The sequence below is a fragment of the Scleropages formosus genome, chromosome 5 (genome assembly GCF_900964775.1).
Source record: "Scleropages formosus chromosome 5, fSclFor1.1, whole genome shotgun sequence".
In the NCBI taxonomy this organism is placed as follows: domain Eukaryota; kingdom Metazoa; phylum Chordata; class Actinopteri; order Osteoglossiformes; family Osteoglossidae; genus Scleropages; species Scleropages formosus.
Window position 1 is genome coordinate 25,033,822 of NC_041810.1, and position 25,638 is coordinate 25,059,459.

At 48.9% G+C, this 25,638-nt stretch overlaps 1 protein-coding gene across 2 annotated transcripts in view; it reads right to left on the reverse strand.

The window, feature by feature from the left end:
- The window catches only part of lrrc4ca (leucine rich repeat containing 4C, genome duplicate a), a 58,460-nt gene extending 34,681 nt beyond the window's left edge, over nt 1-23,779 (reverse strand). The window contains exon 1 of one of the 2 annotated variants that reach the window (XM_018765644.2): nt 23,717-23,779. The gene's annotated coding sequence lies outside the window, so the exon portion shown is untranslated. Of the gene's footprint in view, nt 1-1,466; nt 2,852-23,716 lie in introns of those variants that run through there. The other variant, XM_029252059.1, reaches the window with a different exon arrangement.
- Between the last annotated feature and the right edge of the window lie 1,859 nt (nt 23,780-25,638).

Below are 25,638 nucleotides of genomic sequence, written 5' to 3' on the forward strand. Positions count from 1 at the left end.
ATGGCCAGGCGTCTCTCTTTTTCCCTCCGTTTATTTATTTATTCATCCATTTCATTCCTTTATTTTGTATACATGCCCACTGTGGCTGCTTTGACCACCCGCGTGGAAGTCAGTCCTGAGCAGCAAGAGCGAAGCAGGCAGACAGTTTAAGCACCACGGACAGCTCCTTCGTTCATCGCCTTCACGTCACCGGGAGCCGTGTCGCAGAACGAGGTCCTCAGCTCATGCCTCACCAGGCGATGGTGGACAGGCTCACACAGAACACTCGTCACCCCCAGCGGAGCTCCGGAAACCAGGGCGCCGACAGCTGTTCATCTCTCTTCAGTGCGGTGAAGGACAGAGGTGGACAGGTGGCTTCTGTTCACCTACGGATGTCTCACCTCTCCCTGTCCCCCTCTCAGGTAAGCGCAGCCATGGCAACTTCAACACATCCCATGAGCCACGATTCTCACCGACTGCCTCGTTAGGTCCTTTGGATCACAGGGGGAACCTGCAGCCACACAGTGTCACACCCCAACATGCGGCGCACACACACACACACACACCATGGCAGTCAAAGGTGGAGCGTCTCTGTGGGATTCAAGCCCCATGAAAATCACCTCTTACATTAAAGAGACACTGATTTATTCACTCAGTGGAGTTGCACTCAGCTGATGACCACACGGTGCGGTGCTCTCCTTCACCTGTCTGCCTCCTGATATATATTCAATTACACACACTCCATACACTCCCCCTAGCAGCAGCATCAGCAGCACCACCACCCTGAGGAGCAACGTCCACCCACACGCCGATCCTCTCTCTCTTTCTCTCTCGCCCTCCATCTCTCCCCCCTGTGGAATAAACCCCAGTGGCTTCTAATTCCCACTGCAGTGTGAAAATGGAGGGTTTCGCAGAACCACTCAGCAGAAGAGAACTGCGCAGAGACGGAGCGGCGGCGCGGCCACTCTACCGCTCACCGCGATACACAGAGAGATACCAGTGATGAGGACGATGATGTGAAAAGAGAGGCACCAGTGAAGATGATACAGACACCAGTGTAGATACAGGGCAGTGGAGAGGTACCAGTGAAGATCGTAAATAGAAGGAGAAATGCCACTGACTGTAAATGATATAAAGAGATACCAGTAACAGACAACAGAGAAACACCAGGGTGGGTGATACACAGAGAGAGACACCGGTGGGATAGCTAGAATATAAATAGAGGGATGATGATGGAAAGATACCAGTGAATATCTAAGAAATTAAGCAAAACCATGAGTCAAAGGATTGAATCCAAAAAGAAACCTGTGTATCTAAGAGATACCAGTGGAAACAATGCTCTATACAGAGCTATTAAGAATGACACACTAAACAGGTGTGTGCGTGTGAGAAGTGCCAGGTCCACAGACCCGACTCGTGCCCAGGTGGCAGGTGGAGGTGGGAGTGCGCGCGCGGAATGTTCGACAGCCCCACGGACGGACACTCACGGGTCGCCGCTCCGCTCCACTCCGCTCTGCAGGGAGGCGATGGGACTCGAACCTTTGTCAGCGTCCCCCGTCCCCCGTCCACCCCCCTCCCGGCCCCCGCGAAAAAACGCGGGGACGTGGCCGTTTGATGCGAGGGTCGGCGCGGACGCGCGCACAGAGGTTCAGCACATCCTACTCCTCGCCGTCATCCTCATGATCCTCCGCGCGTCCACGCAGCCGCTTTCGAGCTTCGCGCGTTCACGTTGCTGCCATGTTATACATTCCCCACGAGTGGAAAACGGTGAAGAAAAAGAAAAAGAAAAAAGAAGAAGCGCGAAAGCGGCGGACTCCCGGCGCGCGCTCCTCTGCAGCGGCAGGGGGTGGCGGCTGCCGGTCCCCTTCAGGTCCGCGTTCCCGTCGTGGGCTCCGTCTCCGTCCTGTTGGACCGTCGCTTTCTTCACGGCAGAAAGCAGAGTCCGTTCATCGGACCCGCGCAGCAGCGGCACGTTGTGCGTTCCGGACCCCTGTCATGGTCACCGTGCGTGGAACATGATCGCGTCCCTTACCACCACCACACGCAACTTTTCCTCCCCCACCCCCCCTACCCCCTCCAGACAAATTCTGCCCCGAGGACTCTTATATCGGGTTTCCACTCACAGCGCGGTGCGCAGTCCCGCGTCCGCGCGCCCCATCTTTCGTGCCTCGGCGTCGTGGGGGGCGTTATTCTCGGAGCATCACCGAGCCCTCTGAGCGCGAGGAACGAGCGGAGCGGATCAGGGCGCCTTTCATCGCCCGATTCATCGCAAATTGTCAGGCAGAAAAAAAAAAAAAAGTGTCTCTTTTGTCGGCACTTTGTCCAAATACCGTCGACAGACGTTGGGTCGGAGCCGAGCTCCCCGCGTTCACGTCCGTCACGCGCAGGAACCAGGGAGCGGAGCGGAGCGGAGCGCAGCGCAGCGCAACGCGGCCACGAAGCCCCGCGCGTCCCGCTCTTCGTCCCTTCACCTCGTCGGCATCACGGGGGATGCGAACCAATCCGCGGCGCGACGGGGATGCGAACAGGCGCCCCTTCGCAGACCGCCACGACTGTCCGTCCGACTGCCACCTGCAGACGCACCAGAGACGGGGGGGAGGGTCGAGTCTTTTCCGTGCAGCTGGTCCAGCGTGCGCGCGCGCGCCCCGCACTCGCTCACACCTCCCCGCTCTGCAGTCCGATACTAGATCCGTAGACGCGCGGCGCGGCGCTCGGTCACCCGCACGTTGCCGTTCACGCACCAAGCAGCGCCTCACAGCGCGCGCGCGTGCGCGCGCTCTCTCCCTTCACCGCCCCCCCCCAACCACCTCCACTTTCAGCGCGCGCGTGTGCGGCTCTCCCTGCGGCTCGCGCCCGACGCTTGTCTCGCACCCTCTCCGGCTCGCCCCTCCGACGGGCAGGGCGCAATTACCCAATTAGCTCCCATCATCTCGGCCCTGATTGGTGGATCGCATTAACGCTCCGTGTCGCGACGGGGGGGTCAGAAGAGAAAAAAACGCATGCATTTGCGGTGTGTGTGTGTGTGTGTGTGTGTAGCTGAGTGCGGGCGCGCGCGTGCGTTTGCGGGGTTTCAATGATCAACGCGAACGAAGCGTGACCGCCACCTACCGGCCACCGAGAGCATCGCGCCGCCGAACTATGGCTCAGTGGCAGCCCTGAGAGGGACAAGCGGACAGGCGATCCGAGGAGGAGGAGGAGGAGGAGGACGAGAGCCACACTGTCCGAGACAAATTGCAGGGGGTCGAGACCTTGGATGGGAAAGGATCCTGTATCATCCATGGATGATGGACTAAGAAACGGGAGGTAGTGGGGTAAAACCGGGGTAAAACACAAAGACACTTGCACACCACAGTAACATGTAATGTTCCTCTGACCATCAAAACTTGTTCACATGTTCTTGCAATATTTTTCTCTAACTGGTCTTAATGTTTTTTTTTTTTTTTTAAGTAATTGTACCGTTTGTAAATTCTTATTATTCTTAATAGTAATAATAAATATTATTATTATTATTATTATTATTATTAACGTGAAAGATTTAAGATTATTTCACACATTAATTTTGTACACTAAACTATTTACACTGATTTACCCCTTTATACAGCTGGGTAAGTTTTACTTTATCTGAAGTATCTTGATCAAGTGTACTACAGCTGGAGCGGGACTCGAACCCAGCTCCTTCAGATTGCAAGGACACATGTCTAAAAGTTACCTGCAACACCTGCCCCAGGCAAACCAGTTGAAGTACCTCGTTCCGGGGTACAAAACCACGGACCTGTGCTAAAATCCTTCCGGTTACATCTCAGGTTTAATTTTTACAAACCAAATTATTTGCAGAATTGAACTTATTCCAGCAACACACCCCGTGACCCTTAAATATGACATATGGCAAGGCGTACGTGTTTACCCGCGTGTACCATGATACCGCGGACTGGGTGGTCCCTGCGGCCTCCCGGTTGATGGGAGGCACCTTGACGAGCTGCTCATAAATAATGCAGGAGCCTCGCTCGCCGGCACGTGGCAGACACAGATCACGACTGACAGCCTTTCGATCGCTACGAAATTCATTAGAGGAGACTGGCAGGATGTTCTATATCAATTTCACGGCGCTACCTGGAAGAGCTTGCCACACCACACCTAAACAAATTAAAAACTCATCGACGCAGCTCAACACACTCTCACTGTGTAGTTTAGATGTGGAGGTTTTAATTTACCCTATTCCCTTGATTCCTTGGTACTGCTGTTAATGCTCGGGGTATTTTCATAACTCCCAGCTTTACATAATTGTGTTCAACAGCTGTCTCACAGAAGAAAAAACATAACCGTGCACAATAAACCGATACCATCAGCTGTCGGGATACAAAGCACCTTTGCCTAAGGTGATTTATAATTTTTTTTTTTTTTAAACTAATCTACTTCCAAAGACTTATCCATTTACACCGCATCTAAGTCATTTAACTATGTTAAATCAGGGTAAAAATCGTGATCGAGGGTACTCCGGCAGAAGCAAGGCTTCAAATCAGGTCAAGCCAAGGGTTCAAACCACTACGCCACCTGCTGCCCCTACTGCTACGTGCCATCCCTGCCAGTAGCCCCACCCACCACACCCAGGGCTGCACAAAGGCCGTTCCCCTATTACTAACAGGCCAGCAGATGATAAAATAACAGCAATTCCTCGAAACCAATAAAGTGCGAGTGCAAAGCAGGGTTCTTGTCAACGCAGCCTTTTCGGCACCGATACGTCACACACGCACGTTGACATCACCCGCTCTGTTTTTTTTCTGGTGACGGATCAATCGCTGCAGCGCCGGCACTCTGCTCAATATAAATTATAGTGATCTAGACAGGTCGCGTTTCAATGTGCGGTTATAAAGATAGAGCTTCAAGACGATTAACGTATATTATCAGGTTGAAAATACAAAGAGCACAAGGCAACGTGTTAGAAATTGAATGTAATTAGATACATGATACACTAATACATTACAATTAGCACTATACATTTGAACCTTTATTTATCTACTACCTTTTGTCCATGGTAACTTGCAAGCATGGATAATCAGCTCTATGGTTATTTACCCATTTATATGGTGGGGTATTCTTACTGTATCAGTTCATGGAAAGTACATAGATCAAGGTTACAACGACAGGAGTGGCATTCAAGTTGCCCACTTTGATTAAAGCACTGTTACATAAAAGATTAATAACAACAGTAACATGATTCATTATTAAAGTTATCCTTTGACACTGACAAGGTGTTTTTCAATTAGAATCGCTACCATTTGGACTCTGGAAGAACACTCTGCAGCACAAGTGGCCAAATCGAAGGCTCTACGGCTCTAGTTCACCCTTGCATTAGTTAAAACAAACAAAAAATGCATCCATATGTAAATCAGCATCAAGCATTTAACCTTCCGGTCCAAGACATACCTAGCAGAGTGGTGTTGTTTAAGGACAGCAAATCTGACAACACATCACTATTTGCACAGTGGATCAACCTGCCGGCTCAGGCTTCGCCCGTGACGACATTTCATAATTTTTCCCCCGTCTTCACAGCTGCCAACCTGTCCGTCTCGCTTTGGCCGTCGAGCTGCACCGTGCGTTTGATTGAGCTGTTTTAATGACGTGACATTCACTTCCTCCCCTCCGATTGCGAGGCCAGCCGTGCAGCGAGGCCCTGTAGAGAGACTCTACATTTGGGTTTGGGCTGGAGCCGTATGAATTTATAGTCACAACAAATGTCCCCTGTAAAATGCACTGTAATTAGAAATACTATCTCTTATAAAATTACATCCGCTGTAAAACGAGAATGCCCGTCGCGCGGCCCGTCGACGGCCAGGGTTGAAGCTACAACAAAATATATAAATGGATATTAACGTGTACTTCTGTTAATTGAGTGCTTAACTAAAGTTGAAGGATAACAGATAAACAGAGTAAATGGAAAATGACACTGGCCCCCTGGCTTATGAGCACTGCTGAGTCTGCAGCTCATTTTGTTTGGAACTCTAAAGTGATTTTCACTGACTAATGTTGTAAGCACTTATCCTACTGCACGTTCAAGTCGGTCCAAAGTCTATCCCAGGAGCACTGGTTGCTAGGCAAGGAAGGAGACGCCCTGGATGTGACACCAGGGCGATCACATACACCCACACACAAAGGGGAATAGAGTCACCAGTTTACCTGAAAGATGTCTTTGGACTGTGGAAGGAAACCAGAGCACCTGGAGCAAATTCAGTACGTAGCGAGAACAAGCAAGCTCCGCACAGGCTAAGATGGATCCAACCCTACAGCCCAGGAAGAGTGAGGCACCAGCTTAACAGTACAGATATCCCTCTGTCTATCTGTGGGTTAGGTTCTGGAAAATTCTCCAATATAGTAGGAATAATTAACAAAAAATAGTTTGAAAGATTTTCATTGCACTGTTTTCTTGACGTTGATGTACATCCAGAGTCCGACACGTGCTTGAACGCACGTCCACGTAAGCACAGGGCAGATGGCTTGCTGCGGCACAGGCCTCAACTAAGGAAGCCATGTGACTCTTCTCCAGCCATTCCCCCGTGACTCCTTTCGCAACTTTTGGGGCCGTCATAAACAATAAAATGTTTTGTATTGTTTTTGTCACAGTTTTGGCCCTTGGTTCACGCACGCCATTACTCCAGTAAGAGGGCTTTTAATGCCCACCGAGTTGACTTGAGTAAATACTAACGCATCCCCAACCACACGTGAATTATGCTCTTGTGAATCGCTCGCTAAATATTTGGACTTTTACGGCACGCTGCTTTAATGGGCTCCTCTGCTGGGGACCCTGTTAAGGGACTGCTGCCCATAATCTGCCCAGGTACACATGCTGCTCCTCCCTGAAGCACCTTAGTGACACTCAGACATTTGCAATCAGGTGTGAGTTATGTGCTCTGCTCCCTCTTCCCAAACACATTCACTTTTTGCACTTCTCACAAGAAACAATCATTATCATCGCCCCCATCCCCCAGCCCAGGTCTTTATCCTATTACCGGATTGTTGGCTGGAGCTTCTCGATGCAGATGTTGCCATCCTGATGATTTGGCACCGTAGCTGTGCTGTGAGAAAATGCAACTTAGCCTTTCCCTCATTAGGAGCGACGCCAGAACGCTGCTTTCAATCTGGGTCTGAAAACGCCCCGACGCCAAATGGCTTAATTGACGTGTCGCATCTCTTCGTCTGTGAGCGGTAAAAACTAACCACGGGTCTCATTGCCCGCTCAGCTCTGCAGTGCCTGCAGCTCCAGGAGGAAGACTATTTTTTGAAAGGTACCACAGAGGTCAAAGCCGTCGCCCTTAAATTAGGTCCTGGGTTCGAATCCCCCTCCTGCTGCAGTACCCTTGATCAAGGCACTTACCCTGAATTCATACAGTAAAAATTGCCAAGCTGAATAAATGGGTAAATCAGTGTAAGTAGCCTAGTGCACAAATTGAACACTGCAAGTCCCCTTAGAGAAAACTGTTGGATAAATGGAAAAATATCACCATAAACGCGAATTTGCGCATCTCACTCTTTATCCAAAGGCTGTCATATCACACTTCCGTACAGCTCCGACCGAAAACGTTTAGGTTCAAGGATACAACATAAGGCTCATCCAGAGCTCCGAAAGATCACCTCCATAAGTTCCAGGATCTAAAGTGCAAACATGTAATGTTCAGAGGTGAACAAGGCCAATGCAGTGAATGTGACCACTTGTGCAGTGGCGCCGTTTCTCGCACCCTGCGCCCAACCGTCGCCCGTAATCGCACTTTGCTCGGGAGTGCGGTTTGATGTTTGGCGGGGCGGGCGCTGCGACAGGCAGGACGGACACTGCAGCTCATGAGTTTTTAATCTTAGGACGCATCTGTTGACAAGGTGCTCTGAATTATAAATACTCTGTCATGGGGTTTAATTACACAGAAGAAAACAGCGCTCTGCAGAGACCCCCGCAGGAGTGCTCCGTGCCGTCGGAGGCCGTGAACTGTGCTCTTCCCACGCACTCTTCCTGGAAAAAGAACAACCTTCATGCTGCACAGCAAACTGCAGCTCTCTGGGCTGGCCTGTCAGACAGAGACGCTTGACTATATGAGGACAGCAGGTGGCGCAGTGGTTAGAGTTGGCATGTTGCAATCAAAGCTCTTTGATTGAGGTACTTACCCTGAATTGTAAAAATTACCCAGCTGTACAGTGTAAAAGGGTACCTCGATGTAAATACTTAACTGTACAAACCTACAAAACTGCAGAAGTTGCTCTGAAGACGAGTCTCGACTAAATGACTAAGTGATATCTATATTTGGAAACAAACACTCTGCAGGGAGATACGGATGTCTCTTCAGCGCAGGATGTGGGAAGGTTGAACGCGCAACCGAGAGAGGACTCCGCATTTGGTTTAGTCCCGCGTTCGCCGCTGGCCCTCCATGGGGGGTCTCCAGCCTTGGGTCTCGTGTAACCTTGACTGGGGTTACACGGCAGACGCCGAGGGTGTGCAGAGAGAGCTGGCGGCGGTCACCACGCGTCGTAGATCGGCGCAAAGAGCACGAGAGCTGCACCAGCTGTCGGGTCCAGGGAATGCCAAAGTCCACGTTCGCCATCAGGGCTGTTTTTACACCTGGACCGGAGAGGATGACACCTATTTTCAGGCCTCGGAGAGGTAATTATAGCAAACGAGAAGCCAGGGAGTGTGACTGACTCTGTGACCGCTTTGTCCAGCGATCATTACAGTGGTCCACAGCACTACTGGGATGCAATAAAAGCAGATGGACAGCAGTCCTTTGCTTCGCTGAGGTGCTGAGAACCTGCTGTGAGCTTGAAGAATAATGAATAATTTAATCATTACTGCATAATCATAAACTGCAGCTGGATTTACGGCTCACCATACACAGCTTCATGTTCGGTACACCACAAAGACGCCCCCCTCCCCACGTGCATGTTCATGTGACAAGTGGGGGAACGATCTCTCCGTCCACCAGTGCCATCTATGGCATTTATACCAAATCAGCAAATTTGACTGGGGTTGTTAATTAGGCCCATCAATGTGTTTGCCATCGTGTTTAATCTCCACTTTGATCCACACTAATCTCACGCTGCAGTCATTATCCAAAGGATTCGCTCGGCCCAAAGGGCCCGCAGTTGACAAGCGCGTGGCCACTGTGTGAGTCACTGCCGCTGGAGCCGCCGCCAGGGAACTTGCAAACAGCCGTTTCTCATTGGCATCCTTGAAATAATTAGTGTGAGGAAGGCATGTGGGCCGTTAAAGATCACAACCAGCACTAATATTATCGCTGTCGTCATCGTCATCATCGTCGCCATCCGTCTCGAGGTCACCCTTGCTTTCTGAATATTCAAACCATATGACACTAAACTCCAAAACACATCTGCGGAAAATCAGTTTTTATTTGTAGTGCGATATAATCAGTATTGGGATTGCTCATAATTTTGCCTTGGAAAAAAGAGGGGGGGCAACTACGTTCGGCACAGTCAAGATGCACCATGGGAGTTAAAAGGTGCACTTTTCCACAGAAGACACGACCCCCACGGTGCCTCTGACATTATAGGTTGCATTTTAATTAGCAATAAGGCTTGGCTCACTGGAAATTAGAGCAGTTTAATAAGACGACAGCACAACATGCCACTTTGTATCTTGTCTCAGCACAAATCCTAAGGGCAAAGCAACTAACGGGGAGCCACAACTCCACTGTCTTTATCAAGTGCAAGAGTGCCGCAAACTGCAACATGCTTGAAGGCTGCAGGCACATACGCTGGTACACGCAGATATATGCACTCTTATCCACATATACGACATTAACAATGATGTAGTAGAGCTAAAAAATACCAGGTATATCTGAGAGGAAGATAGGAACAAGGCTGCAGAGATGCAAGGAGAAGCGTTCTCATATGAGTGTGGTATTAGAACTTGGAAACCAGAGGGAATCCATACGACTGGTGGTAGAACTTGGAAACTAGTAGGGATCCATAAGTCTGCTGGTAGAACTTGGAAACTAGAAGGGATCCATAAGACTGCTGGTAGAACTTGGAAACTAGAAGGGATCCATACGACTGGTGGTAGAACTTGGAAACTAGTAGGGATCCATAAGTCTGCTGGTAGAACTTGGAAACTAGAAGGGATCCATAAGTCTGCTGGTAGAACTTGGAAACTAGAAGGGATCCATAAGTCTGCTGGTAGAACTTGGAAACTAGAAGGGATCCATAAGACTGGTGGTAGAACTTGTCCACGTGGTACTACAGTCAAGAGCGCATTCCTCTACTTCCACCACAGCTCCGATTCATATTCATGCTACTAAGAAATCTCCAGCTGTTGTTTTTTTTCCATTTGTTCTACTACAGGTTCCACTGGCACAGTGATGTCCAAACACAGCCTTAGTGCAGAATGTATTTTGGGTGAAAGGAAGGAAAAATCTCCTCCGTGACCATGAGCACAGCCTTCTCCTTAAGCTTGGAGAACACGTCACGCTGGGACTGTCGACAGTCGTCCTCAGCTTCTTCCTGAGGTCACGTCCCTTTCAAAGACAATGTTGGAAGAAAAATAAGAAAATAAAATAATTAAATAAAATAATGTACCACCTCTCTAGCAATGGAGAAGCATCCCCAGCCTTTGAAAAAGTAGACCACATCCCGAGGGGAACCAAACTGAGCTGAACTGAACTGAAATAAAATGAACTCAGCTGAACTTATCTGAGCTGAGCTGAACCAGCCTGATCTACTGAAGACCGGGGCTTCTGGCCACATGAGGTGAATAATAACACAGCCCAGGTGTGCTGTTTTGGGTGCTTTCGGTTAGTGTTTTAGTATGTATTTCTTTTTTAATTGAATGAAAAATGCTGTCGACATTACTCTTTCATAACCCGTTATGGTTTGTTACATGTGGCTCAGTAAGTTCCTTTACTGCCGTTTCCCGTGACGGTTGTGTAAATATCTGGGAAAATTTGCAGGTGCGACTCCTCAAAGGGCAGGTTTTTGCTGTTAAGTGCTGGTGAATTTTTGCTGAGTGCTACTGACCACATGTATAGAGTCCTTCCGGAAGGTTCTATCCTCCAAATGTCCATCTGGTTGCTGCTCATCCTCTTCTTCTGTTCCTTCCAACTTCTCGCATTGGTAGTCTCTTGGAGAGAATCCAACCTTCTCATGGCGCTTCCAAAGTGTGAAGACCTCAGTCTCATCGTCTGTGCTTCCAGTGACACTTCTGGTTTCAAATTTTCACTTTTTTTCCCCATTTATACAGCAGGGTAATTTTTACTGTATCAATTCAGGGTGAGTACCTTGATCAAGGCCACAAGGGAGCTGGGATTTGAATGTAGGACCTTGGGACCACAAGGCCACAGCGTTAGCCATGCTACCCGCTGAAGCAGGACATTCCTCACACCTGCATAAATAAAGGAGCGAAAATACTGTACGTAAATAATGTGAAACATGAACGTGTTTCTGACGGTGGGAAAAGCGCCTCTTTGTTCCATTCTTTGCTGGGTGTCGACAACCATTGTTCCCTGTTTGCATTCATGGGTGAAATTTTACTAAATCAACATAATTACATCCTTAAACTAATGAATCATACTGTCATGAAGGGGAAACAAATCTGAATTTTTCAGATCTGCGGCAGATGAGCGCAAGATTGCTCTTCTTATACATTTCACACAACTATTTGAAATGATTTGTGTTAATTGGGGCTCATATTGCCACGTTATGTGTGGATAAAAGGATGCAACAAAAAAGAGATGAGATATATTACATATAAATCTGAAATATATCAACAGTTCCGCCTACTGACTTTGTGTGTGTGTGTGTGTGTGTGTGTACAAATTTAATACATAAAACTCTTAAAATCTTCATGTGGAAAATGTACTAGACATGGACAAGGATCCAAAGACTTCATTTATTATCACAGATATATTAATATGGTGAATCCATATCATACAAAAATTCCAATGCTCTTTTGTTCAATCCATATCAAATATTATAATTAATGCTTTATCACACCCAGCCTTTAATTGATCCTGAAAGCCCACTTGTCCAATGCAGGGTCACAGTGTACAATATTGTATGTTCATATGATGTGTCATATTTTTAGGCTACAGGCAGTACTGGAGTTGTGAACTGGTTACATTTACTTCTATTTATTGTATAAAGTTTATTTTATTGCTTGTGCGATAACCATTTCCGCGAGCACATATTTTTTCTCTATGTATATACTGTATCTATGTGTAGAAAAAGAATTGTTTTCCTGCCTAAACCACTGAATGTCTCTGACAAAAGAAGACGCGGGAAAAGATCTACGGGAGACCTTCATGCTTCCAGAGAGCATCTCATTTTATCTCACGCAACACAAACAATAAGGAAATAACAATAAAAAAGTCCGTTTACACAGTCAGCATCAGCATTTTAATCTCATTTCACAGCCAACCTCGGTGCTCTAATCTCATTTCACAGGGGCCCCGGTGCTGCAGGTTCCGGCCCCCCTCATAACCCCCACCCTCATGAAGGAGCACGTCTAGCAACGGTGGTCCGCTGAGATACGAGGGAGGAGAGGGGAGGGGAGGGTGGACATAATGGACAGGCGCCCGTCTCCCTGTGGCCCCCGGGGAGATTTACGCTGATATGTATATGTTTGCCGCACATAAATCTTGGCCGGCCGCTGGCACTGGGGCGGCTCGTCCCCGGTCCCCTGCCGCCTCGCGCCGACGCCACAAACGCGTTTATGGAGCCTTTGAAGAGGATTATGGCATAACTAAAAACAAAGAGTACCGCAAACCCCTCGCAAGGTGGGGTAAAATACGCGGGGGGCATCTTGAAACACCACTTTGGAGCGGACGCCCGCGCTCCATTCCCACTCTACACATGTAGACTACAGTTGGAAAAGGCCTTGGATGCGATCCCAAACGGTTCCGGCGAGTCCCTGCTTTTGTTCCTGCAATATGTGGCGCTCAAGTACATCTTGTCCGTCTTTGGAAGTGTTATTAATAAGGGAATAACATGGTATCTCATACTGTTGAACATGATCCAGCAGCAACTTCATTCCCCAAGTGGAAAACTCGCCAAACTACAAACTGGAAGCGAAAATCGTAACTTGGAAGTTATAATGAAACTGATTCTAAATAATCCTAAACACACACACACACACACACACACACACACACACACACACACAAAAGCACCGTTCTATTAGTACTGGGCTGCGTAATTTCCGTAGAAGACCATTTTACCAGCCATTGACCAATTCCGAGCTCATTTAAGATAACCTTGTAGACACAAAGGAGACTTTTGAACCCGCCCCTCTTATCATATAAAATATTTACATGGGTGATTGTTAACTTAAATAAAACATTGAAATGGCGCACAAAGTAATTTCCTCCTGCCTTAGCATTTCAATGGGCTTCGGCGTGTATGTTAATAAGAAAAGGAGCACCGCCGCTGTGTGTCCTTATCTCCCGCCGAAACGTCGCCGCGAATGATCTCGGGCTCTCATCACCATCGTCTCAATCTCACCTGCATTCTTTCCTATTGCAATCTCATAATTTGCACTGTATTAATAACAAAAGTTGGAAAAGGAGGCGCCTTTCGCCAACATCAACATGAACTTTGCTCCTCGGAGCCTCACTTGTGTTTTCTCGAGTCTCACTGATGGATGACGACCGATTTCCTCCACAACATGTTCGCCCTCAGTGGAGCTGCCACGCTTTTATTAACTATGATTTAATTAATCCCTTTGCCAAAGGCAACTTACAATGCTAGACAATCAGTTCCACAAACATTTACCCAGTTAAACAGCAGGGCAAGTACCTCGATCAAGCCCTTAACCACTACGCCCCCTGCTAGCCTCTTCTCATTACACAGCAGCCCAGTGCGATGGAGCAGCTCAGATGAGGACCTGTGTCCTGCAGTAGGTGCCTCTGCAGGGACAAACAGTGTCAGACGGAACACAGAGCACACAAAGAGTGGTGGTACCGCAGGTGCGGTAAACGCCTCGCTGCAGCAAAGGTGCTGCCTTGCGTTACCTACATACTAACAGGGAGCGGCAATGATGCGGCTGCCGGAGATGTTTCCCCAATACAGGACGAGGGAGGAATTAAACGCCGTTGGGTCAGGACATCTTGCTGCTGCAGAGAGACGTGGGTAATCAATGTTCCCGCAGGGCGCGCTGTGAGCAAACATGAAAACCAGAGCAATTAGGGGGCCTGGTGTGCAGCACCTCTGCGGGGGTCACGGAAAATAAAAGGAGTGGGGTACCATGCCAACCGGTGTGTGTCGTAGCTGTGGGTTCCTCAACATGAGCTCTTTGTGAGACGGATCCCAACGAAAGGCTCCAAAACGACTCGTATGAATAGTATTATTTTGGGGAGGGCGTCGCAGAGGGACGGTTGACGTCGTGTTGAACCGTGGCCTTTTCCACTTTTATGATCAGCACAGGGTCACGGCAACAGCGAGATGAGGACAGAATCCCGAGACATCAGAAAATATGCCCACGTACATGAAGCGAGGGCAAAAGGTCAAAAGTTTCCAACGTTTTACGGGTGCGATCACGTAGCGCTTTCTAGCACGTTCCAGAAGGGTGTCCGGACTTTTCAGAATTCCTCTGAATTCTCAAGTGTTACTTTTAGCAGAAGAAAGTTCAAGTTGAGCAAAACGTCACAAAAAGCACCAAAGAAGAAGCAGAGAATCACGCGCAAATATCGAAAAGAGGGAGCCGAATGTGAAGACGGACTCTGCTGGGGACATTACAGTTAAACGCAGTTTGGTCCAAATTTCAGCGTTGCTTTGGGAAACGGTGTCGACCCAGACTGGGTGAAGTCAATGAGGATGTTGCGACAGGGAGGAGAGGAGTTTTGAACAAAACGCTGGAGCAGCACAATTGCCGCCCTGCTCCTACCGCCACGTCCACCCGGCAAACACCACAACAAACTTGTGTACGTGGCATTTTTCTGAAGGAATCTGGGCTAAGTACCTTTCTCCAAGGTACAGCCCTAAAGCCCTAAAACCTCTTCTGACATGTGGTCCAGCTGTTTGATGTTTAAGCCCATGTGCTCCACTGTTACACCACTTACTTTCCCTTCAGCAGCAGAAATGTTGTTTACTTCTATGTTTCCTTTTTTCCCAGCAGAGAAAAAGCAGTCAAGTCCCCTGCGGAATGGTTCAGAAAGCAGCTGGTAGCTGTGATCGCCAGAGAGTGATTCTGAGCATCCGTGTCACCTGCATTCCGAATGGCTCATCGCTGCATCATCACCTCTTGACGGCGCTGAGCATCTTGCTCGTCCTCCTGCCTTCGAAGACTCGTCTCGCCGATGAGTCTCCCTACGGAAAGGCGTCATGTGACCGAGGCGATGACGCTATTCAGTTGGGGCATGGCAGTCCTGCACCGTACACCATGGGATGGAACCCAACAACGGTCACCTTCAGACTGATTCCACCTGGCACGTGTGGTAAAGCACAACAGTTAACCAACGAGAAAACACTAGAACTCGTGTTCATTTATCAATCACATTTGCCCACTGTGACTAATAACAGCAGGTTTGCAGATTAAGCCTCTCATTGTGGTTTACCACAGTTTTAACTACATCACTTCAGGGGAAATATCTGGATTAGGGGCCCTACAATAGGGGAGAGAACTGAAACCCAAGGCTCTAGGCACTACGCCACTTGCTGTCCTCAGACTAGAAGCATCGCCACAGGATGAATTCAGAGTCTCTGACTGCCGAGCCATTTGGTGTAAAACTCGGTTACGTCTATTTACGTTTGTTTATTTATTTAGCAGACACTTTTCTCCAAAGTGACTTCCAATGAACTCTATGTAGTGTTACTATCAGCCCACACACCTTATTCATCGCAGTGACTTACACAGCTAAATACACTACTTACACTGGGTCACTCATCCATAGATCAGTGGAACACACTCTGTAACTCACACACACTATGGTTGATGGCAAACAGTCTCATTGTGCAGAATGGTAAATTAATTTATCATTGGTCAGGCTGCTCCTCTCTCACGTTTCACAGCCATGTGTAAAACAGGCCTACGGATGCTCCTGGAAGCCCTTTAACCCCTCTGATGCATCATTGGGGTAGACCTCACATGACTTCAGGCCTGAAGTCTTAGTAACCGCGAACGTGCAGCTCCAGCTACCAGGATACTGCGCTCGAGGGGCCGACCAAAGCCACCCAACGATTGCCAGGATATCGAGTCCCACAGTGTGGCAAATGAGACGCCAACAAACAGTCAACAGCGGCTAGGAAGAAGATCCCTCCACCGTAACGCTCCATTTTTGCCCATTCCTACTGTAAATAACTTCTCGGTATTAAAGCCCCACAAAGCTGGGTAAGTGTTTAGCGAGAAAGAGTCGTGGGGTTTCTGATCCAACGTGATCCGGCGCACCACGGAGAAGCGAAATGGGAAAAACGGAAGGGTAAAATAAGTGCTGCAAACATGACAGCTTCTGCAACAGAGCTCCAGTGCGGTTCGAGAGGACGCAACTCCTACGACGAAGCTCCCTCCCGTCTGCACTCCACGAGGGTTTTACCACTCTGTACGCAAGAGTCCGTGACGCTGTCGCTGCTACCTGCGTGCGCTGTGAGACAGCAGTCCGTCCTAACCTTGGTGTCCACAGAGTGCTGGCTTCCCTCCTAAATCACATTTTGAAGAGTTCACTGACACCAGAGCTTTGAGAGGAAGCCCCCCCACCCAGTGTTCCTGGTGTCAGTCAATTATGAATCAAAAGGAAGGTCTACATTTCGCACAGCTGCAGGCTGAACACCCTCAGTCCACACACTCGTCCTGCATCCAGAGATCCAGTCAACACACGTCTTTATGGAAAAGAGAACCGAGTGGTGCGAGTATAAGGGGAAAAAGAACCGGTATCTTCTTCTGCGTCCCTGTCCGCTTAGATGTTCCTCACTGTCAGTGTCGGTGGGGCCCTGAAACGGCAACGGCACCAGGAACCCAATACAGGCTATTGATCTGACGGTGCTGGAAAAGCTGGGAAATGTAGGGCGGCAGATGAAGGCGACAGAAAAGGAGAACATCGAACTGCTGCTGTGACATCTCTCGAGTGATGGAAAAATCTCGATTGTCATGAGTGTCTCCTGATGGGCTCTGGGTCAAACAAAGTCCCCGAGTCTTCGGTCAATAACTTGCAACTCGCTTCTGTACCCAACTCTAAACCGTCAGTCACCGCGCGCTCATCGTGTCTCTTCGGCAAACGCTTGTTTGTCCTTTCACATTCCAGGAATTCAAAGGAGCTCAAAGGGGAAGGATGCGGGAGGTGGGGGGGGGGGGGGTGTACCGGATTTACTCGGCTGCTGCAAAGTTCAGTGCGATTCGGTGTTAATTATTCAATGGCTCACCGTGAAGGTTATCGTTCTCCCGTTTCTTAAAAATAATTTACTGATCTGCTCCCACAAAGAAACCATCCCGACAAGAACGTCGCTCCACGTTTCTTAAATCCTTCAACACGAGATGAAGAGCCGCGTCATAATCCGACCGTTTGTGTGTCGCGCCGCCCGTGTTCTCTGGCACCTGTCTGATTTGGAGCAACGGTGTCAACTGGGACGTCGACATCTACTGGTTTCATATATCTATATCTGTGTGTGTGTGTGTGTGTGTACACAGCAGGGCACAGTAACACATCCCTTTGACCCCTGACACCAGGCAGCAGGGTTCCCAGCTATACAGTTGGGCCTCGACTTATGACGGGATTCTACTCCAGTGACCTTTTCGTAAGTTGTCTTTACTGTAGGTTGCAAATCCCCTTAAGGTGAATTCATACTCATAATATGTAATGTATTATAATAATATGTATTATACATAAAGTGTATTATACAAACCCTAAGGATATATAAACAATCAGCATGCGTGAATAATGCTTTGTGTAACGGGGCTTTGCTGTATATGTATTTCTATTATTTTCATTGCTTTTTATTTCATTCCTGTTAAAATACTATTATTACCATAATAATATAATAACAAATAACTACTATTATGATAATGTAACAATATAAATGCAGTCGAGTATTATTTTATTTTCACGCAGCGCAATTACTTTCTAAACATTTCTCTTTTCTTTGCCTTTTTCTTTCCTGCACCACCTCAACACGCATGTTTGCACTTCCCGGCCTTTACGAATAAAAAGTAGCTTAAATGGAATGACAAACGAACCGTCCCGCAAATAAAAGAATGTTTTTGTAAATAAAATACGGTTGCCGACAGACAGACCGAGTCAATAAGAACTTTGGGTCCTTGGGCCCATGTCCTCACGTGGCCGGCGGAGCCTTCGGTGTTAATAACATAAGGTTGATGGGACGACCGTCCCGAGTCCCCGGTCCCGAGTCGAGGCCCGCCTGCACAGAGGAAACGGCGCGGCAAACTGATTGGGAGACAAAGCGGGAACGGAAGAGATGCGAGGACACTGAAGCGTCCAGCAGCAGCTTGGCTCGGAAAGAGACGCACAGCTGTTGTGGCCCGATACCGGATTTTGATTCCAGCTCAGTTTCATCAGATGAAGCGATCGCCGTCACAGGAGCTCACGCCGCGTGAAGAGCGGGGAAAAGTCTATCGGTACCAAAAAAAAAATAAATAAAAAAAAAAGAGGCAAACTGTGACTTTTTTCTTGGAGATGAGATGGAAGCTGCGTTCATTAAAAAGGAGGTGACACACACACACACACACACACACACACACACACACACACACACACACAAAGTGTCCCTCTGTCCCCAGGGACAGTTCAACAGAAATTGGGTAACTGCGCTGTCCTTCACCCCAAAGCAGGAGCGAGCAGCACAGGAAAGCGCCCCCTCCCAAAGTGCGGAATCGTGGTAATCACGGTAACCAGTTAGTTCTCTGTGAGGGAATAATTTTTGCACCCAAGTCTGACAGTAAGTCAGCGAGGCTCCTTTGCGCATTACTGCCGCACGCGATGCAAATGCACAAGGCTCTCTTATTACTATTCTTCACATAGGCTGACATATTCAACATACCGATATTTACCAGTTTACACAGTGTGACGCTGCACTTTCGAAACAGACATTTGTACTTGCATACGACATGCTACTGCAAAGCAGATATGATGTATGAAAACCCATCTACAAGGATTAATATTATCCAATCGCAGAAGCCCAGGTTCCGAGCTCACCTTTTCCTCTTACACAAGCCTTTACATAATTACAAACGTTGTGTAACGGCGAGTACAAGCGTCGCGGTCACATTGCATATTAAAGTGGCTTCACCTCGGCAGGTAGTCATCGTTTGCATGAATCATAACGCGTGAAGGAAAATGCACATTGGCCGAGAAGTGACCCACACACACTCGCTATCCAGCAGCATCACCAAAACACAGAGCGCAAACAAAATTGATGACCAACATTACGTATTTAAGGCAAAGGAAGGTAAGGAAGGTACATGACTAACTGAGTGAGTGAGTGAGTTTTTGTCTGCAGCAGGAGGCATAGTGGTCACTACTGCTTCATCCAGTTGAAAGAACCGGGTTCAAATTCAACCTCCTGCTACAGTACCTTTGACCACTGTACTTACCCTGACCTGACAAGAGTAAAAATTACCCTGCTTTATTAAATCACTGTAAGTGCCTTTGGAAAAAGGCATCAGAAAAATGAATTAATGTAAAAGCATATTGCAGTTGCTGTAAGCTGTAACACTTTCTGTACCCATGCCTTCTGGGTAATCTTGTATTTGCCACAGGCTCTGCTTGCTGTGCATTCTGGGTAATTCTGGGTGCTTTCCCACCATGCGGCTCAAGTCCAAATCTCTTTAGTACCTCGATGGGCGATGCCGAAATAAAACGTCACTGAGGGCTTTGATGGGCTCCGCTGTGCGGATGGCCAAATCCCCCAGAAGTCCCCATAATCCCCAGTTCAAAAGCTCGAGGTGGATCTCGAACTCTCCAAACAAGTGTGTAACAAACCCCTAGTGGTCATTTTGCGGTCAGAGTTAAAGAAAGGGTTTGGAGAAAAAGGTGAGATTTTCACCTTCTTCCTCTGTTTTCCACTTGACACGTAATCAGACACACGTGCACAGAGCTGAGTGCAGAACTACGGTCAAACCGAAGTAACCCACCCCAGCTTTGGTAGCATTCTTGAGCCCGAAGGCCTCATTTTTTGGACGCTATACTGACGCGCCGAGGAGCGATGGCCTTGTCGGGGAGGCTGACGGAGAGAGAGCGGTGCGCTGCTCAGAGCGCCCATCGCGGACACACTCCCTCCTACAGAGACACACTGCCCAGTCAGCACTTTTTCCAGCAAAGTCCACAGTTTTTCTTTGCCTCTTAAACCTTTACGTGAGATTGTTACCTTTCGCCTCCTGGCGCGGTTTGCCTCGAGCGATGCCTGCCCCCGTTACGAGGTGAGCGTAAGATCTGCGGCAAAGCTCCAAAAGCGTCCCCTGCAGACGTCAAGGTCAACGGGCAAGGTCAGCGTCTTAACGCGAGCGGCGTTTCAACCGGGTGTCAAAGCGAAGCTTGAAATCCTTTACAACCGCAGACGGGAAGATCTCATTTATGCCAAAAAGAGAAGCACTTCTGTCTTACACCGTGTGACACTGTTGAATACTTTACCCAAACAATGTGGCGTCCGCAGTCCTTTTACCATCACTCGCCGTGACTCTGTGCGGCTTGGCCACCACGGGGTGGGCAGCGGCTCTGAGCTCAGGCCTCCGACAAACGATCCGGAACCGACTAAATCCGGACCGTCAGCAGAGGGAGGAATTCATCTGATGTTCCAGATGACAAACTGGAGACACGTGGGAAGGTGGGAGAGGATTGACAGCGATCAAACCGTCTCGTTGACACGTTGTCAACACGACGGCGTCTGGCAGCCTTTCACACTCTAAAGAGGAGTTTATTTTTAGTCCCTAAAGCAAACAGAGGCAAACAAACAAGGAAGGAGAACATAGTCGGGCTGCAGTGGACACCACCACACTCGTTCCCTCAGAACAGCATCCTGCATAACAATAATTCAGTATGCTTGCATTATATATGAGAACAGGGACCTTTGGCACCCATACAGGCCTTCTGTCCCAAACAGTGGCATTTCTGCCCATTTTATGGGCCATTTTCACTGATATATGGAACTTAAAAAGGTACCATAGAGTACCTGGGCTGATGTGAAATGCAAATACCTTGTTCAAGGGTACAACAGCTGGAGGTGGGCTTTGAACCTGCAACCTTTGGGTCCAAAGGGAGCAGCGCTAAGCACTACGCTACCAGCTGTCCCCTGAGAATTAGATATATAAGGTTAATGAGGGGTGTTCGCTGAATGACCAAACAAGCCCAATAGCCTCCCCAGGATGGTGTGTAACTCCACTGAGCGTCATCGCAAACACTTTTTTTGGTGCCATTCACACCACTTACATGCTGCAAGAAACCTGTAACTGTACATTTTAAGGTCCAACTTACACAAGTTACAGGAGCTCGGAAGGGAAACGGCTCTGACAGAGATAGGTTTGAGACCCTTCTTAAATGCTCAGAGGGATTCAGCAGCTCTGAGGAGCGGAAGGAGCTCATTCCACCGAATCCTGGAGAAAACTAAGAACACGAAGGTGTTTGTTGGTGGTTCCACTGAGGGCTTCCCCTGCTATACCCCACTTCCATGCAGATGCAGAGGTCAGGTTGGAGCTAAGCAGTGGTATCCAAACATGGTGATCGGCCTACAGTGAGACCCAAAGCCACCAGGACAGAAGAGCTGGGAGACCATACCAATGCCAGTGAGACCCCGGACCCTGGTGCTGATGAGGAGGCGAGCGGTCGAAGGGATGCCGACTGCCCAACTGTGCTTCCCGGTCCTGACGGAGGGATGTACCTTTGCAAGCAAAAGTAATATGATTTTCCTCTTTCATTACCCATTCAGAGCTCCTTGTTAGTGACGCGCAGCAAACTGTGTCGAGCAACAAAGAGCCAACAAGAGGAGGGAGCAAATTTGTTAGCGGACATTAAGGGTAAATTGCCTGATAGCTTCTCTCGGTGAAGGAACGAGTCATTGTCTGCACTGACAAAACTGCCCTCGGATTATGCCGAAAACATGGTAAAACAGAAGGAAAACACACGCTGCCTCCTTCGCACAGCTCTTACGATGCCTTTCTGTGAAATAAATAATAAATAAATAAAGGTCTGATAAAACGTGAAGGAAGAGGCGAAATGCTCGCTGACAAATACCGTCCTCTTAAGGACTTTCTCCGGGAAGGCGACGGCGCGAACATTAGCACCGAAGTCGACAGTGTAAATCCTGCGGTGCGATATCCTCCAGCTCGAGCTCAGGCCCAAACTAATGAGCTCGGCACACGGGGGCCGAAGGTGGAGGCCCCTAGTTGTTCCACAGCTGTTTACGGAGAGGAACCACATTTTGGGCATTTTCATTATGGGCCGAAAACCTAAGGATGCACCATTATGAGAAAGAGAGTTCCCTTTACTGCGAAAACGGGCTCCTTGGAGAGTCTGCAGAGTCTCCCATGCTCAGGGGCCAAGTGCTATCGGTACCCTCTCTTGGTTTGTGCCCTGAATGTGCAGCGGAACCCGGGACAGGCGCCCAGAATGGGAACGTTATCTCATAAACCCTTTCCACGAATTTGTTCCAGAAGTACGGCGCAGTTGCGCGTAGTTTGAACGTGGCTCCACATCACACTCCACATGAAGGGCATGGGAATAAACACCTTATTATTTATAATACAGTCAGCTGATACCTCTGGCCAAGGCCACTCAAAATGGGACGTTTGTACACGGAGCTTCTTACGCTGATTTACTCATTTACACAGCAGGGTAATTTTTTAGGTATCACTTCAGAGTGAGTCCTCTACTTTAGGGTATGAAAGCAGCAGCGGGATTTGAACCCAGGCTCTTTTACACCACCCGTGTCTTCCAATCACAGGAATCCAGTTCTCTTGAAGCCCAGCGAACTCCTGGAGGACCGTTTCCAGAACGTTAACTGCTCTTCGCTCTCGCACCCGTGAGCTGCGGGGTCTCCGCTCGCCCGTCCGCCCACGTTGCCTAGCCTGCAGTTTGCTCACCCTCCACCCTGGATGAACATCATTTCCGCGTTCGGTCCCCAGCGGAGCGCCACAGAACAGGGTTTGGCACTAGGAGCCACTGAACAAAAGGGAAATAAACACGTCTGCATGATATTTCATAAATGTCTTCATAAAAACACAGAAGCTCAAGCGCTGCCATTGCGCCGTGCTAGCGTGGTAAAAAAAAAAAAAGGGGCATTTACTAGAGTGATAGCCATCAATGACACCTCTTTTCAGTAACGTACACTTTATGTAAAAAGGCGTTAATGTAACACAGGTACGCCTTATAAATAAAATATTGGTAACACGTAAATAGCGATCGTCGCTCGGAGGCGTCATGAGTCTCCCGGTGTTGTAGTTAAGTACGAGAGCCGTTTAGCACCCGGTTCCGCGCACCTTTCCACGCGCCAGCTGTTCTCACTTCTACTGGTATCACTTTAAAGGGCATGGACAGGGCGAAGCTGTGAGAGACCAGCGTTTCCAGCAGCTATTTACCGTCCTTGTTCCCCAACGCTCATGTTTCATTTCCATCAGCGCAACGAGACGCACAAAACACGAAGTCCGAATAGTGCGAAATTGGGTCCGGATGCTTTTTCTAGCATTAAGAGGCGATTTTTACATCCCAATGCAGGCCTTAAGCCAATAAAGCAGTGCTGCGATGGACACGTGTCGCACCACGTGCGCACACACACAAACACACGTGGAGAATAATTAAATGAACCCGACTTTGCCTACCTGTCTGCCATGTCCTAAATTCCTTGTTCTTCAGGGCCTTTTACTCTCCACCGCAAGGAGGACGTATCTGCAAAAGACGCAAAACACTTGGCTTTGTTTTGCTGCCACAGACAAACGAACCCCCTGGAAGCCGGACAGCGACCGGTGCGGTAAACGACGTTGCTCTCGGTCCCAGTGGCTCCGGCTCTCGGCTCGAGGAGCGCCGCGTCTCCGCCGCGTTCCGTCACGTGCTTCCCAGGACTTCTCTTTCTTGGGCTATTTCACTTCTCTTTCTGCCAAAATGCCTCAGGAGGAGAAGTTCACGCAAGGCTTGTTTGATGGAAATTCGCCGTGTTTCGGCCTCAAAGACGAGCTGCAGCTCCAACCTCTGATTTCAGTTCACGGTCGCACAGGTACGGCGACAAATGCGACCAGAGGTGCGTGAAAGAGCTTCGCTCAGGCGCTCCGGGGTTCTCGGCCTGCGGGGGACGCCCGGGGCACGAGCGCGCGACGCCATCCCGGGCCCCACCTTCACGGCATCCGGGAGCCCGAGCCGCCCTCATTTGCATACATGTGTCCGATCTCTGACCGCTCCGCGTCCGCTCACGTTAGGAACGGTGCACTGTAGAAAGCAAGTCTCTCATGAAAAGCAGCGATGAAACACGCCGTGGGCTTTGCTTTCACACCAGAAACGTGTGTGCCGGCACCGGGCGCGGTGTGTGAATTCTCCTTCTACCTGGAGCCCCGCAGGTGCCCAGATCGTTCGGTTTCGTAACGTGCCGTGGGTGCCGTGCGTCTCGGGTGGGCGGGTCGCGGAAATACCGCAAGTGGGCTGCAAACTGAGCGAAGAACCGTTACACTCCATGGCGGGAGACCCACGGAAACCGGGTTTTGGCAGCTGTGTACTTCTTGATGCCACAGGACCGAGCGCGGTGCAAAGAAGGTGACAAACGGCGGCAAAGACGGGTGCGATTTATCTACTTTATGTCGACTGCACAGATTGCATTCCCTGCACTAATAACTGTTTGTGCTTTTCGCCACGAAGAACGGTACACAAGAACACGCACTTGTCATGACGCCCATCTAACTGGCCGTCCTCCTTCAGGAAGCCGACCATAAACCGTCACCAAGGCCGCTCCGGATGGACCCCCCTCCCCTCTGTTTGAAACCCGCAAAGACAAGCGGCTTCATTTCTTGTTGGTCTCAGTAACACGGTCGCATACAAGAGGAACCTCATTGCATTTCTTCCGTTCTGAGGGATAAGTGGCTCTGGAAGGGATGATGCCGTTATTGTACCGCGGTAACCCGATGTGAACGAAAGCACGGATGTTCTCGCAGCTGGAATTCGACGAGTAATAAAAAACAAACGTATAAAGACAAATAAAGGAGTTGAAAATAATGCGGTAATATCATCCCACATGTCGCCCCGTTGCAAACACCTTCCACCGTGGTCACGTTCTCCGCCGACATTTCGACACACTGCCGCCACCGTCGCCTTGGACACGTCATTCGGAGAGAAAAATAAAGCTGTCGTAGCCAGACAGGTGAAGCGAACATCCTAACCTGTGATTTCGCAGCCATTTGAAGAGCACCCCCCCCCCCCCCAAGTTGAGGCCCCGGCGTGAATGGAATCTTCTCCAGTTCTAGACCATATACCCGTATGGACCATTACATGAGCACGAGGGACCATAACACCTTCAGGGGCACCAAGTTCACAGAGACAAGAGACAAATTAGCATGAGAAACCCAACGAGAGCGACAGAATACCAGCAAAGTACAAAACAGTGAAAAATACGCGGTTTATAATGTTTCCCCTAGCAGGGTAAACTGTCCAGCAGGGTAAACTTCTCGTCGTGTGGCTTGTCATAAGAGGAGCAGCAGCACAAGGGCAGACGGGCTAATAAATACACTGAAGATACTGACGGAAAAAAAACAATAATACA